This window comes from Phyllostomus hastatus, unplaced genomic scaffold (assembly GCF_019186645.2).
Source record: "Phyllostomus hastatus isolate PE091 unplaced genomic scaffold, TTU_PhHast_1.1 phas_scaffold_39, whole genome shotgun sequence".
Lineage (NCBI taxonomy): Eukaryota > Metazoa > Chordata > Mammalia > Chiroptera > Phyllostomidae > Phyllostomus > Phyllostomus hastatus.
Window position 1 is genome coordinate 21,413,581 of NW_025334028.1, and position 14,395 is coordinate 21,427,975.

A 14,395-nucleotide genomic window follows, 5' to 3' on the forward strand; every position below is an offset into this window, starting at 1 on the left:
ATAATCTGAAATTAGAACTTTTACTTTGATGTATGACTTCAGAGTGATTTTCATTTTTGTTTTGATAATATTAAATACAGTATATATGTTAGAATCTTAAGAGATAAGAGAAAATTTTAGTACTTACTAGATTTTATGGAAAACATTTCGTTACGCAATCAGTTTGTGTAAATCTCTGATCTAAATTAATATAGAAGTATTCATTTTCTTATATAAGTACCTCAGATCTCAGTTTTAAAATGTTTTTAGTAAATATATGAAGGCTACCAGCCAAGAAATCAGCTTCTGTTTATTCTTGTCTCCTTTGATTCAGAAACTCGTTAGAAGATTCTCAATAAATGCTTGCTAAATTGTAGTATGATTACTTTATTTTGTCCTTTTTTGAAAATCAAAACAATATGGCACCTATTCTCATCTCTGAACATTAAGATAGAAATTGTCTTTAGAGAGTATGACATCTTAATCACCTTGCAAGACAAACTATCATAAATCAAAGGCCTGAAAACAAGAAAAATTAACAGTCCATTCATTATAAAATTTCTGTTCCATAGTAAGAGCATGGGGACTATGTTACATTATTGAGGAACAAAAAAACAATGCCAGCATGATAACCAACATAGCTTTAAATTATTTTCCTGTAGGATTAGGCTGTTTTCCTCTGTCTCATTGCCTCATTTACCTTAAAGTACTTTGACTTTGTTTAGTTAATTGCCTGATGACAATTTCTGTTTCATACAAAAGTTACATAATTGTTTATTTTCTGTAGAACAACCCTGTGAACCCTGGCTGGTATAGCTCAGTGGGTTGAGCACTGGTCTGCAAACCAAAGGATTGCTGGTTCAATTCCAGTGAGGGTACATGCCTGGATTACTGGCCAGGTCCCAGTAGAGGGGAGCATGTGAGAGACAACCACACATTGATGTTTCTCTCCCTCTCTATCTCCCTCCTTTCCCCTCTCTCTAAGAATAAATAAACAAAATCTTAAAAAAAATTAAAAAGTTAAATAAAAACAACCACCCTGTCAGAGAACACATTTACTTTGCTTTAAAGAAAAAAGTATTTACTGTCTAGCTCCACATTCCTAACTTTATATCATAGTACTTGTATACCTATTGAATTCTTAGGTTATTTCTTAGCCCTTGTATTGATTTTTGGCTCTCTTCTAGAATATAATCCTAAGTATATCAAATTATGTACACAAGCTGCTAATGTAGGTTACTCTGAATCCTCTCTAACAGTAAGAACTTTCTGTTGTCATTTGTTTTTGGCCTGCTTTGTGCCTTTTATATTTATGAACAGGTTTACTGTCAGGTGCCAATATTATTTATCAAGTTAAGGACTTCAAAACTTATAGTCAACTGTTTTTCAATAGCCATGTTAAATGTGCAGTTATTGAACATGAAGGATTGCTGCTGTTTTAGTAGAAATGAAAATTTATTTTACTTAATTCTTTTGTAGTAATAACTAGATTTCACTTTTTTACCCTAAGTTATCAAATACACCACAGAAAAGATATGTTTCCTTTGCATGCCAATTCATTATGTTCTTCACTTCCTTCACATATTTTTGTATCATCTGGCTCTTTTAGTTACTGTGTTTATTGTTCATGAGGGCTTATGGTTGGTGCTAATCATAAATTATCAAAGGGTCAGTTTTTCCTAAATAAATACAAGAGTGAGAAAAAGTAGACTTACAGTAGGTTTACAGTTGTTCGTATGGAAAAAGACATGCAGGCTATAGCTTTATTAACTGTTTCATATATAACCGTAAACCTACTTTTGCCCACCTCATGGTATTTGAAGAACAGAGGAGATGAAACTAGATAAATGGTCAACTAAAAAGACATTGACAATTCCTGATGAACTGACACTCCTGGATGGCCATTATTTTGTAATAGTGACAGCAACCTAAATCTGAATTTTTTTTCCACACATCCTCTGAAAATTCATACAGATCAACAAAGAGATCAAAACCAACTAACCATAACCTATTCCTCCAGCATAACTAGGAGACAGTAATAACTACAGATTATCTAGGAGAGAAATAAGTATACAAATATAGCCTAGTAAGCTTCAGAGCCCATTTTGAGAGTGTTCAGTGAAGGCTGCAGAGACTAACATGGAAAAGGTGAAAGGGGAATGGGTTGAACCATGAACCCAGGGGTAATATAGTACATGATCAAAATTGCCTTTAGAAAGAAAAAAGTCCTACTTCGGTGGGAAAATACTAATAACTGGCCTTAGATTCTATTAGAGCACTGGCTGTTGGGAAATCAAGAGGAGGAGATATATAAAGAACACACACGCTAGGCAACAGATCAGGACAGTGCCACTTTTGTGGATGAAACCGCTTGCCTTTATAAGTTGGTGGTGAAGGTAAAGAAGGAAGCAAAAAGGAGAAACTAAGTGTTTGGTACAAATAAGAAAACCATAAAATAACTCCCTTTGGTTTAAGTTCAGAAGAGGGAACTTTTGGGCTAAGAAACCTAGATATTCATGTAAGGTTTACTTTTCAAATCTTTACTTTTACTGTGTACATCTTTTATTACTAGTTAAGGAAAGTAAAGACTGTGCACTGAATAGGGAATTGCAGATGATATACATACAAAAACACTACAAGGAATAAAGCAGAAAATAAGAATCAAAACATTTAGTTGTTAAAATTTTCCTCTTAAACCAACCATGAAGGAGTTATCAGTAACAGAACATTATGACCTATATTAAACATCCTTAAGCCTTTGCAGATAGGAAAAGAAGAAACCTCAAGTAACAAATTCAGAAACTTGGAATCCAAATGGATAAATACCAGGAAGATGTGAACTAAGACTTGACCAGGAGAAATTTAAGAAAAAGACAGGATTATTTTAGAAATTAGGACTAAATTACAAAGTACCAAAGAAGAATAGTGGTAACTGAAAATTTAATGTGTAACATAGAAGAAAATTGGCAGAAGAATGAAGACAGAATAAAGCATCAGTGAGCAAGTGAGTGGTATAGATAATAGGCAGAAAGATCCAACATACATGCAGCTGGAGTCCTTAAGGAGGAAAAAAACAATGGAACAGCTAATATTTAAATCTATGAACTTTTCTAAAGTAAAGAAAGACTGCAATCTGCCTATTGAAAGGGTCAATGTACATGGGAAAATTGACCCACAATTATTAACTCAAACGAATAGTCTAGTTAAACTTAGATTTATAGGTAAAAATAAGCCCAGAAGGAAATTCTCAGGATCTCCATGCAAAAAGATCATTATTTAAAAGGAAAAAAAAATCAAATTGGCATCAGACTTCTCACCAGCAATATATAAAGCAATTCAATATTGAAGTAGTATTTTCATGAAATTCATGGAATAAGAAATTTCATATTGAGTCAAGGTGCTCAGTAAGTATCAAGACTACCTGTAAGGTTTCTTTCAAGTAATCAGCTGATAGTCTTATGAGAACTCCTTTGTACATAACTGTCTCCTTTTCTCTTGTTGCTTTTAAGATTCTCTCTTTATCTTTAATCTTGGGTAATATAATTATGATGTATCTCAGTGTGTTCCTGTTTGGGTCCAGCCTCTTTGGGACTCTCTGAGCTTCCTGGACTTGTATGTCTATTTCCTTCACCAGCCTGGGGAAGTTTCCTCTCATTATTTATTCAAGAAAGTTTTAAATTTCTGGCTCTTCCTCTTCTTCTTCTGTCATGCCTTATTCAGGTGTTGGAACGTTTAAACTTGTCCCAGCAGTTCCTAAGCCTGTCTTCAATTTTTGAATTCTTGTTTCTTCCTTCTGTTCTGGTTAAATATTTCTTTTATTACTTATGTTCCAAATGATTGATTTGTGTCCTAGTTTCCTTCCCTTCACTGTTGGTTCCCTGTATATTTTTCTTTATCTCATTTTGTATAGTCTTTACTTCTTTATTTTGTATCCATACTCAATCATTTCTGTAAGCATCCTGATAATCATTGGTTTGAACTCTGCATCTGATAGATTGGCTGTCTCCTCATCACTTAGTTCTTTCTCTGGAGTTTTGATCTCTTCTTTCATTTGGGACATTATTTCTTTGTCTCAGTGCATTACAGGCAAGAAGGGACTGGAAAGAAGTATTCAAAGTCATGAAAAGCAAGGACCAACATCCAAAATTACTCTATCCAGCAAAGCTATCATTTAGAATAGAAGGGCAGATAAAGCACTTCCCAGATAAGGTCAAGTTAAAGTTCATCACCAAACCCTTACTATATAAAATGTTAAAGGGTCTTGGGTCATATCTAAGAAAAAGAAGAAAATCAAAAGTATGGACAGTAAAATGACAACAAATTCACAACTCTCAACGACTGAAACTAAAAAAAAAAAACACAAACAAACTAAGCAAACAACTAGAACAGGAACAGAATCACAGAAATGGAGATCACATGGAGGGTTATCAGCAGGCATGGTGAGGAGGGAGGATGGGAAAAAGGTACAGGGAATAAGAAGCATAATTGGTAGGTACAAAATAGACAGGAGGAGGTTAAGAATAGTGTAGAAAATGGGGAAGCCAAAGAACTTATATGTACGACCCATGTACATGAACTAAAGTGGGAGGGAGATGTTGGAGGGGGGTATGGAGCAGAGGGGAATAAAGGGGAGAAAAAATGGGACAACTGCAATAGCATAATCAATAAAGTATACTTTTAAAAAAGCATAAAAAACACTGTGGAAGAACCTGGGGAATACCACTCATTAGCCTTCGACAGCAGTAGTCCCCAAACTTTTTAGCACCAGGGACTGGTTTCGTGGAAGATAATTTTTCCATGGACAGCCGTGGGGTAGTTTTGGGGTGGTTGAAGTGCATTACATTTATTGTGCACTTTATTTTTATTATTATTACACTGTAATATGTAATGAAATAATTATACAACTCACCATAGTGCAGAATCAGTGGGAGCCCTGACTTTGTTTTCCTGCAAATAGATGGTCCCATCTGGGGGTGATGGGAGACAGTGACATGTTTTTCTTGTTTTAGTTGCTGTCACTGCAAAAAGAAACAAAAACAAAAACAACACCCTGCTTCACAAAGATAGGATGTTGAAAATGGAAGCAGGCTTTCCAGTGTTTTTGTGGCAATCTCAGGATATTCCACCTTGACTTTAACCCAACGTATGGAGATTTGAAGCTGTCTCAAACACACTTTTAGACCACTGTCGTTTGCAGTTTCAAGCAGTTGATCTTCTTCTAGCATGGACAAAGTGGATTCACCTGGCTTATTTATAACTTAGTCAAAGGTCCATTCCTTCCCAGTTAGGGGTCTTTTGTGGTTGGGAGGTAATGCTCAAACTGTTTCGAAAGCCAAGATAGATGACCATGCACCAGCTGGGAGAAAGGAGGCCCCGGCTCAGTCTCTTTCAGAATCTCTGGTAATGTTTGAAACATGTCAAAAATCCCAGTGTTCACTCATTGCCCCGTAATTACAGTTTGGCTTTGAATGCAGCCAGTTTATCTGCCAACTTGAACACAGTTGTTGTTCTCCCCTGAAGTGACAGATTGAGTTCATTGAGCAGGTTGAATATGCCACACAAGCAAGCACATTTTGCGACCCATTCTGTGTACCTGATGTGCTGCCAGTGGTGACTGTTTTTTCTGAAAGAAATCTCTGCACTGGCTTTTGAAACTCAAAAACTCTGGTCAGTGATCTACCTTTAGAAACATCTCACTTCTGTGTGTTAGAGAAGATGTGTGTGCTCTGTGTCCATCTCTTCACAGAGCTACATGAACAGATGGAAGTTAAGGGCATGTACTTTTTAAATGTGGTTGATAATTTTGGTCACATCCTGCAAAATGTTAAGTTCAGGTGACATTTTTCGGCCAGGCATTTCTCTATGGATGACAAGGTGTGTAGACTCATGTTCAGAACCGACCACTGTGACCCAAGTACTGTAACCAGAGAGCCATCCAGTCATGGCGGCTGCTCCATCTGTGCATATACTGACACAAAATGACCCATTCAGTTTTCCTGATAACTGATCATTCAAAGACTTGACCAGTTCTGCGGCTGTGGTCTTGGTTGGCAACAAAAGTGCACGTAATACATCCTCATGAACATCCTTCTGAAAAATACATCACACAAAAACAAGCATTGCCCTGTTGTCAACATTGGTAGACTTGTCAACCTGGATTGCGTACCACAGTGACTCATTAGTCCTCTCTAACAATTGTGCCTCGATATCCTCTGCTGTTTCATCAGTTCGTCTAGTTATGGTGCTAGCTGAAAGAGGAACATGTGCCACCTTTTGAACTGCAGCATCTCCTAAAAGTTCACGACAAATGCCCTTCACAGCAGGCAGGATCAACTCCACCAACGGTGTGGGGCTTCTTAGTTTTGTGGTTAGCCACTAAGAATTATGGTCCTAGTGCAGACACATTTGGTGAGGTGGTGGCCTTCAAAAATTGCTTCTGTTCTTTGTGTTCACATTTTTTTTTCTTTTGAAAAACTCCAAAGGTTTGTCTTTTAATGGAGGCTTGGTCTTCATGCAGCGAGACAGTTTTGAAGTTTTCATGGCTTAGTTGGATACCTGGTCACCATGTGTTATACAAAGTGGGCTTGGAGAATGTGAATCACCTGTTGCAATGAGCCCATAATTTAAGTAGGACTCTTGGTATTTTCTTTTAAGTGCAGCTTTCTTTTTGTTGGCAGTCTTAGAGTCTTCCGCTGTCTCATCATTGAGTCTTTCCCCCTTTTCAAAGAAGCTCTTCAGCAACATTTGTTGTTTTTATCATTTTGCCTATTGTTAGCATGAGGACTTACTGAAACTGTGATAGAGACAAGTGCACAGTGTGGGAAAGAGGCACAGATGGAAGTGGTAAATAAAATAGGGGGCAGGTCACACGTGGGCTAAAATAACTGTTGGATTCGGACTTAAAGCCTGCCACCAGATGCAGCTTAATTGTCACTTGCCACTCATTGATACGGTTTTGATATGAGTCTGCAAGCAATTGATTTCTTATGGTCTCTGTGCAGTCAGAGCTCTCTGCTAATGATAATCAGTATTTGCAGCCGATCCCCAGCATCACCGCCTCAGCACCATCTCAGATCGTCAGGCATTAGATTCTCTTAAGAAGCGTGCAGTCTAGATCCCTCACATGAGCAGTTCATAGTAGGGTTCACACTGCTATGAGAATCTAATGCCACTGCTGATGTGACAGGAGGTGGAGCTCAGGTGGTAATGAGAGTGATGGGGAGTGGCTGTGAATACAGATGAAGCTTCACTAGCTTGCTTGCTGCTCATCTCCTGCTGTGTGGCCTAGTTCCACATAGGATCCATGGCCCAGGGGTGGGGGACCCGTGTTACAGAGGAGTCTGCTAAACTCATGCTGTCCAGTGCAGCGTCCATTCTCTGACATGACTGTAAGCATATGAAATGAGGCTAGTCTGAATCTAGATATGCTTTAAGCATAAAAATACAGGGTCTGGCACAGATAACACCCCTTTTTTATTACATAAAAATATTTTGTTATAAAATCATAAGCATGTAATTCTGTAATGTAACAATATCACACTCAAACAGACCATATGACATTTTAGATGAAATGTTTAAATTGCTGTCCATCTCCTGTGAGACATTCATGTACCCTCCCAACCACACTCAGTGACATTACTTCTGCCTGACCCTGTACATACTAGATTTCAAAGATTAAGTACCAAAAAAGTACAATATCTCATTAACAGTATTTAAAATATTGATTACATATAGAATTTCATTTTTTAAATTTTGTAAAGTATCTATAAATGCTTGATTTCTCCTAGTGTGGACAGTGGCTGATCAAAGTAAGTTTAAGTGTTGTGCCAGCCAGTATAATAGGATGGAAAATGCAGCTTAGAAACAAATTCATTATCATCATAAATAAAATACAGTTGGGTTATTTATTGTAGGAGAGGACATTTAAAATAATGAACATTAAGATTATTGTTCTAGGATTAAATTCTAAGTAAGAAATAGCATATATTCTGTGTGCTTAGTGAAAATCAGAAAGAAGAGTGTATATCCAAATATATCCATACCATGAGTTTATCGAAAAGGGATCATGGAAATTATTGAATCTGATTGGAAGGGCGAGAAAGGCCATCTGTAAATCTCTCATAGGTCACAAGATTAATAAACAGAAGCAAGAATACAACTGTCATACTGGGTGCTGTTTGCCCTCTAATATGCTTTAAAAAATATATATGGAACGCTTCACAAACTTCTATGTCATCCATGTGCAGGTGCCTTGCTAATCTTCTGTCATTCCAGTTTTAGTGTATGTGCTGCCCAAGTTAGCACCAACATGCTTTGAAGCACTATACTTCATAAGAGCCCCCTCCCCCAAAAAGTTCTCATGTGCATTCTCCAAAAGGAGATAAGCCTCCATTGGTATTTGTAGTTGTGATTAAAGCATCGGGAAATGATCTGGATTTTCTGACGTTAGCTGATACATGTTACTATGTATGCTTTTAAGTTTGCTAAATTAAAAAAAAAACAACTTATGTTCCTAACAGAGAGTAAAATAAATAAGAAAAATGTGATTTGAATTGATGTTATATGCCAAATATATACTGAAAAAGATCTACCATCCTCTGTCCTAGCTGGATGGCTCAGTTGGTTGGAGCATGGCCCCATACACCAAGGGTTGGTGGGTTGAGTCCCAGTCAGCACTTACAGAAGGCAACGGATTGATGTTTCTTTCTCACACCCATGTTTCTCTCTCTCATTCATGCTTCTCTCTTCTTCTTTCTCTCTCCCTTCCTCTCTTTCTAAAATCAATAAAACATACCCTTGGGTGAAGATTTAAAAAAAAAAAATCTACCACCATCAACATTTATAGTACCAATACTGACTTATTGTCACTAAATAGTACACGTCAAGTAATTGTTGAGGGAGAAGTGATTGATTTGTGTTGGTGTGTCTTTCTAACATTCTTTTTCAGCAGGGTTCCATGTAACTGCTTCTGTAGCTAGCTGTGTGTCTTTTGTGGCTGTCTACTTGATTGATGTTAACTGGTTATCTAAACAAATAAGCACTATACCAGTGTGCTGAATGTGTCAAAGAATATGAGCCATGCAAGTTAGACTTTTAATTGGAATAGCAAATTGGAAGTGAATTAATATTAGCATTTGAATAAAATTTTTATTTTCAACAAAAAGGTATAATTTGATATGTAAAGAAGAATGGTATAAGTAATAAGTAGATTGGTTAAATTAACCTGTTTTCAGTATCTTTGCTGTGATTATAGATGTTTGAACCTGATATTAAAAGTGTGGGCAGCGTCACACTTCTCTTTATCTTCCATTGTACTCAATAGTTCATGACCATTGTGTTTCCTCAAGAAAACTTTTTTAAACATGGTCTAATGCTTCCACTTTTACTTCTTATAATTCAGATTTCTTGAGTGCCCATTTTGCATTACAAAAGAAATATTAAAGTTTCACCATTAGGTAGCTTTGGAATCTATAAATGAGACATTTGGGGGAAAAATAAAAAGTCAGTGAATTGTTTTTTTTCCACTAGAATCTTGTATGTAAAATAATGTCTATTCTTGTTATAACTATTTGATTTTATTATGTTCAATAATTTATTGATATATAGTATATGATGAAAGTCTAATTATATTTTTTCTACAGTCAGTTTCCCAGTACCATGTGATCATTTCATCTATTCTTTATTGGTTGATAGTACTTTTATCACATAATAACTATTTAATATAATGGGGTGAGTTTGGGGGTTTTATTTTATTCTGTTAATCAGTCTATTATTGTATTGTAGCCATGCTGTTTAATTATGGTAGCTTTATGGAGGACATTTCTCTTTATAAATCAATCTCAAAAATTTTTATTTTCATGGGTTTATTATATCAGAGAAATATTGGAAATACTTGTCACATTGCTAAAGAATCCTGTTGGAATTGCAATAAGCTATAAATTAATTTGTAAAGAACCAAAAACTTCTCAATATTTTGTCCATCAACCTAAGAACATATATTTTAGTTTCTTCTATTTGTCTTCTTTTATGCCTCAATTAGATTTATGGTTTGTTTCATGCATATCTTATATAAAGTATTCTTATGCATTTTACATTTTTTTGGTTACAAATGGATTTTTCCCATTGTAACTTTTAAGTGGTTATTTTTGGAGATCATTTGAAAAGCTGTATTGATTTTTTAATATTTTTATTTGTATTGAACTCCCTTCTGAACTCACTTACTAGTTAAAATAAAACTTTAGCTAGCTCTCTTGGGTTTTGAAGTCAGACGACATACAAAGTAATGTTTTTGTTTCCTCTTACCTCCATGACTGTTGTTGACTTATTGTGCTGGCTTGAACTTCTGGCACAATAGTAAATAAAAATGATACGAATAGTATCTCATTTTGGTTTCTGATATTAATGGCAGCCCTTGTAATGCTTTATTGATCCAGTATACGACCTCTTGATTTAATACCAAAGTCCCTTTTTGTGCTAAGAAAATAGTCTTAATTAAATAATGATTTTAAAAAACAGGAGTAGGTATCTTTAAACCATAAATCCTCAGCCTAACAATATTTTGAAAAGTAAATATCCACCATTTTTATTATTTTGAGGTTTGTTTATAATAAAATTATTTGTTGGGAGCATTAATAATAGAGGAACTTTTTTTTTAATCATTGTTCAAGTACAGTTTTCTCCCTTTTACTCCCAAACCAGCCCCCCCCAACCCTCCCCACTTCCCTCCCATTACCACCCTCCCCCTAGTTTTTGTCCATGTGTCCTTTAAATTTGTTCCCATGAACCCTTCCCACTGTCCCCTGAAAGTCCCTCTTCTCTCCCCTGTGGTCACTGTCAGCCTGTAGAGGAACTTTTTTAAGAATGGAAAGTATAATAGTTACTCAGTCTCAGAGTCAAAGGTCACTTAATATATTAGTTAGATTCAGTATAATTTGTGTCCACTTTTGTGTTATTCAGGGACAAATATTTAATGAGAATTAATACCTAAAAATAACTAAAATTAATAATATGAATTAGATATTTTAGAATGAATGAGTATTAAGTGTTCTGATAAACAACATAGGAAATGTCTTAATTTAGTAATATGTAGCCCCCATAGCTTCAAAACTACAGTTAGTAAAGCACTATTTTTTCTACCAGGGAATTGTTTATTTACAATTACAAGGTCATACCATATTACCCTTTGAATTATGTCTATAGCTAGAATTCAGAGAGTTTTTGTTAGTTTGTCTATATTATTTAACCCTGAAAATATGAACTTGATTGCTTATGATTTCTTTATTTCATTTTAATGCAGCTTTACATGGATTCCTTTTAGTGAATTCGTGATGTCATATGAATTTTGGCATTTCAAGATTTAGTGAAAGATGAATATAAATTACTTTATAAATTAAAATTGTTTGAACTACTTGGTATTAAAGACCATTTTAAAAGTTTGTAACTTTTAACCCTGGCTGGTGTAGCTCAGTAGATTGAGCGCGGGCTGCGAACCAAAGTGTTGCAGGTGTGATTCCCAGTCAGGGTACATGCCTGGGTTGCAGGCCATGACCCCCAGCAACCGCACATTGATGTTTCTCTCTCTCTCTCTACCTCCCTCCCTTCCCTCTCTAAAAATAAATAAATAAAGTCTTAAAAAAAAAGTTTGTAACTTTTGACTTTGGGGAAAGAATCTGTGACCATACCACCCTGAACATGCCCGATCTTGTCTGATCTCGGAAGCTAAGCAGGGTCAGGTCTGGTTAGTACTTGGACAGGAGACTAGGGAAAGAAAAGATACTAGGCAACAAAGTGGGTAATTAAATTTTTCTCCTTTTGCAGATTTGACTTTGTTTAAATCTTAGTTAACACAAATCTGTAGTTTAGCTATTATTTTAAAACTAGAAGAGATATCATATGGGAATGTGTTTTACACTGAATTAATAAATAAAAGCACAATTATTTTATTTTTATTATTATTACTATAATTTTCATTTTTGAGTTATGAATGTCTATGAATATTAATGACCATCTGCAAAACTGTCAAAATAGGAAAAACATTCATAATATTAAAGACAAAATACAGAGTAAAAGGTTGTTCTTTACTTGAAGCAATCAAAGTAAGGGAACAATAGCTAGGAAATGGAAAAGGTTCCAAATTAAGAAACACTTTCTAGAAGCACGTTAAAAGGATGTTGAAGAAACGTACTCCAACTCAGAAATATATCATCTTAACTGAATATAAGATACTATGAGGTTGGCCAAAAAGTTCGTTTTTTCCATACAATGGCTCTAGTAGCACTTAGCTGTCTTTAACATTACTCGAAACAATTTTGTTAGATTGTATGTGACAGCTGTCATATCAGCATGCATTTTTAAAATGTCAAAATTGGTGAATTTTTGTGCAGCCATTTTAATATTGAAAATGGAAGAAAATGCACATTTTTGGTGTATTAGGCTTTATTATTTGGAGAAAGGTAAAAACACAACTGAAACACAGAAAAAGATTTGTACAGTGTGTGAAGAAGGTGCTGTGGCTGATCCAGTGTGTCAGAAGTGGTTTGTGAAGTTTCTTGGTACTATTGATATTTTGGCCAAATAATGCTTTGCTCTTGGGCTATGTTATACATTGAAAGCTGTTTAGCAGCACCCCTGGCCTCCACCCACTAGACGCCAATAGCAGGAGATAGCCGACAAACTGAAAATATCCAAAGCAATAGTTATTGGTGAAAATGAAAAATGTGTCTTTTATTTTATGGAAAAAACAAAATGGACTTTTTGGCCAAACCAGTAGAACATTGTGTGCTAAGACCTAGACTGAATCCATACATCTCTTAAATTAAAAACAAAAAAAAACTATTACTCTGCCTTTTATAGGCTCATTTTGGGGTTTAACACAGTGAATATTAAAAAGTAGGTCATGAAGAACCTTTGTTAAAATCAATTATAGATTCCTGTGTAGCAGATTCTAATATATACTAATGGCATCATTCCTCACTAGCAGTTATCCCAACATATAACTATAATGTCACACAATCCATTTTGATATCTTAGTGAAATGCATATTCCATTTGTGATGGTTACTTTTATGTGTCACTTGGCCAGGCCATGGTGCCCATATAGTTGGTCAAACATTATTCTGAATATTTTTGTGAGGCTGTTTTTAGATGAGATTAACATTTAAATCCATCATGTTTGAGTAAAGGAGATTGCCCTCTCTGATGTAGGTGGACCTCATCCAGTCAGTCGAAGGCCTGAATAGAACAAAAGACTGATCTTAACAAACCACATCCCCTCCCTCAACCCACCCCACTACAAGAGCAAGAGGTAATTCTGTCAGCATACAACTTTCCGATTTGACAGCATCACCAGCTCTTCCCTGATTTTCCAACCTGCCACTCTCCCTCCAGATTTTTGATTTGCCAGGCTGTGTAACTGAGGTAGCCAGTTTTTTAAAATGTCTCATGTATGTGTGTGTATCTGTCTGTCTATCTGTCTGTCTTTATGTCTGTCTACCGTGATTTTCAACCCATGTGCCTCAAGAATTCTTAAACTATGCAATACCTATTTAATGAGGGGCACTGACTTCTTTTCCCTTAGACTGTCAAATGAAAAAAATGACAACAGCCAACACAATAATAGCCATCCAGTGTGAATGAATTAAAATTATACCTGTGTTTTTTGTCAGATTGGCACAAAGAAAATAATGGGTTTTTTGATGTGCCACAGAATTTTAGTAGTGAGTTTATGTGTGCCATGAGATGAAAAGGTTGAAAATTACCAATCTAGAGATAGCAATTGATCTATTGTCTATATACCCTATTGGTTCCATTTCTCTTGACAACCCCAATACACTACTACTCCTAGAAAAGAGGATCCCTTATCCTTTTTCACAAGTAAGTACACATACATGTCACACAGATATATATTATGGATTAGACCAAGAAAGATTGTGTGAACATTGATAGGGCCTTTGATTCAACCAAGACATTCTTTTCAAAACACTGAAAAGATACTGCCTACATGAGAACCTTGTTAAAGTGTGATCCACAGCTTAGTACATCAGCATCCTCTGGGAGCTTATTAGAAATCTAAAGTCTTGGGTTCCACCTAAAACTACTGAATGAGAACCTCTGGGTATAGGACCCAGAGGTTCTTATTTGAGTATTTGAGTTTTAGCAATCCCTCTAAATAATTTTTATGAATCCTAGTTTATAAAACATTGGTCTGAGACAGTGATATCTAGTGGAAATATGTGAGCCACATACCATAGTTTAAAATTTTCTAGCAGCCAAGTTTAAAAAGGTAAAAAGAGCCCTGCCCCCCTTGGCTCAGTGGGTTTGGGCATTGTCCCGCAAAGCAAAAGGTCACTAGTTTGATTCCTAGTCAGGGCACATACTTATCCTTTTTAGGATAAGTCTTTTGTTCTATTCAGGGGGAC

At 35.7% G+C, this 14,395-nt stretch overlaps 1 protein-coding gene and 1 non-coding gene across 5 annotated transcripts in view; one reads left to right on the forward strand and one right to left on the reverse strand.

Annotated features, from left to right (window-relative positions):
* Nucleotides 1-14,395, forward strand: part of RAP1GDS1 (Rap1 GTPase-GDP dissociation stimulator 1) — a 148,263-nt gene that overhangs the window by 21,112 nt on the left and 112,756 nt on the right. The gene's annotated exons all lie outside the window — the stretch shown is intronic.
* On the reverse strand, nt 8,181-8,283 carry LOC123807007. The gene has a single exon (XR_006783578.1). It is a non-coding gene; the product is annotated as a U6 spliceosomal RNA (small nuclear RNA).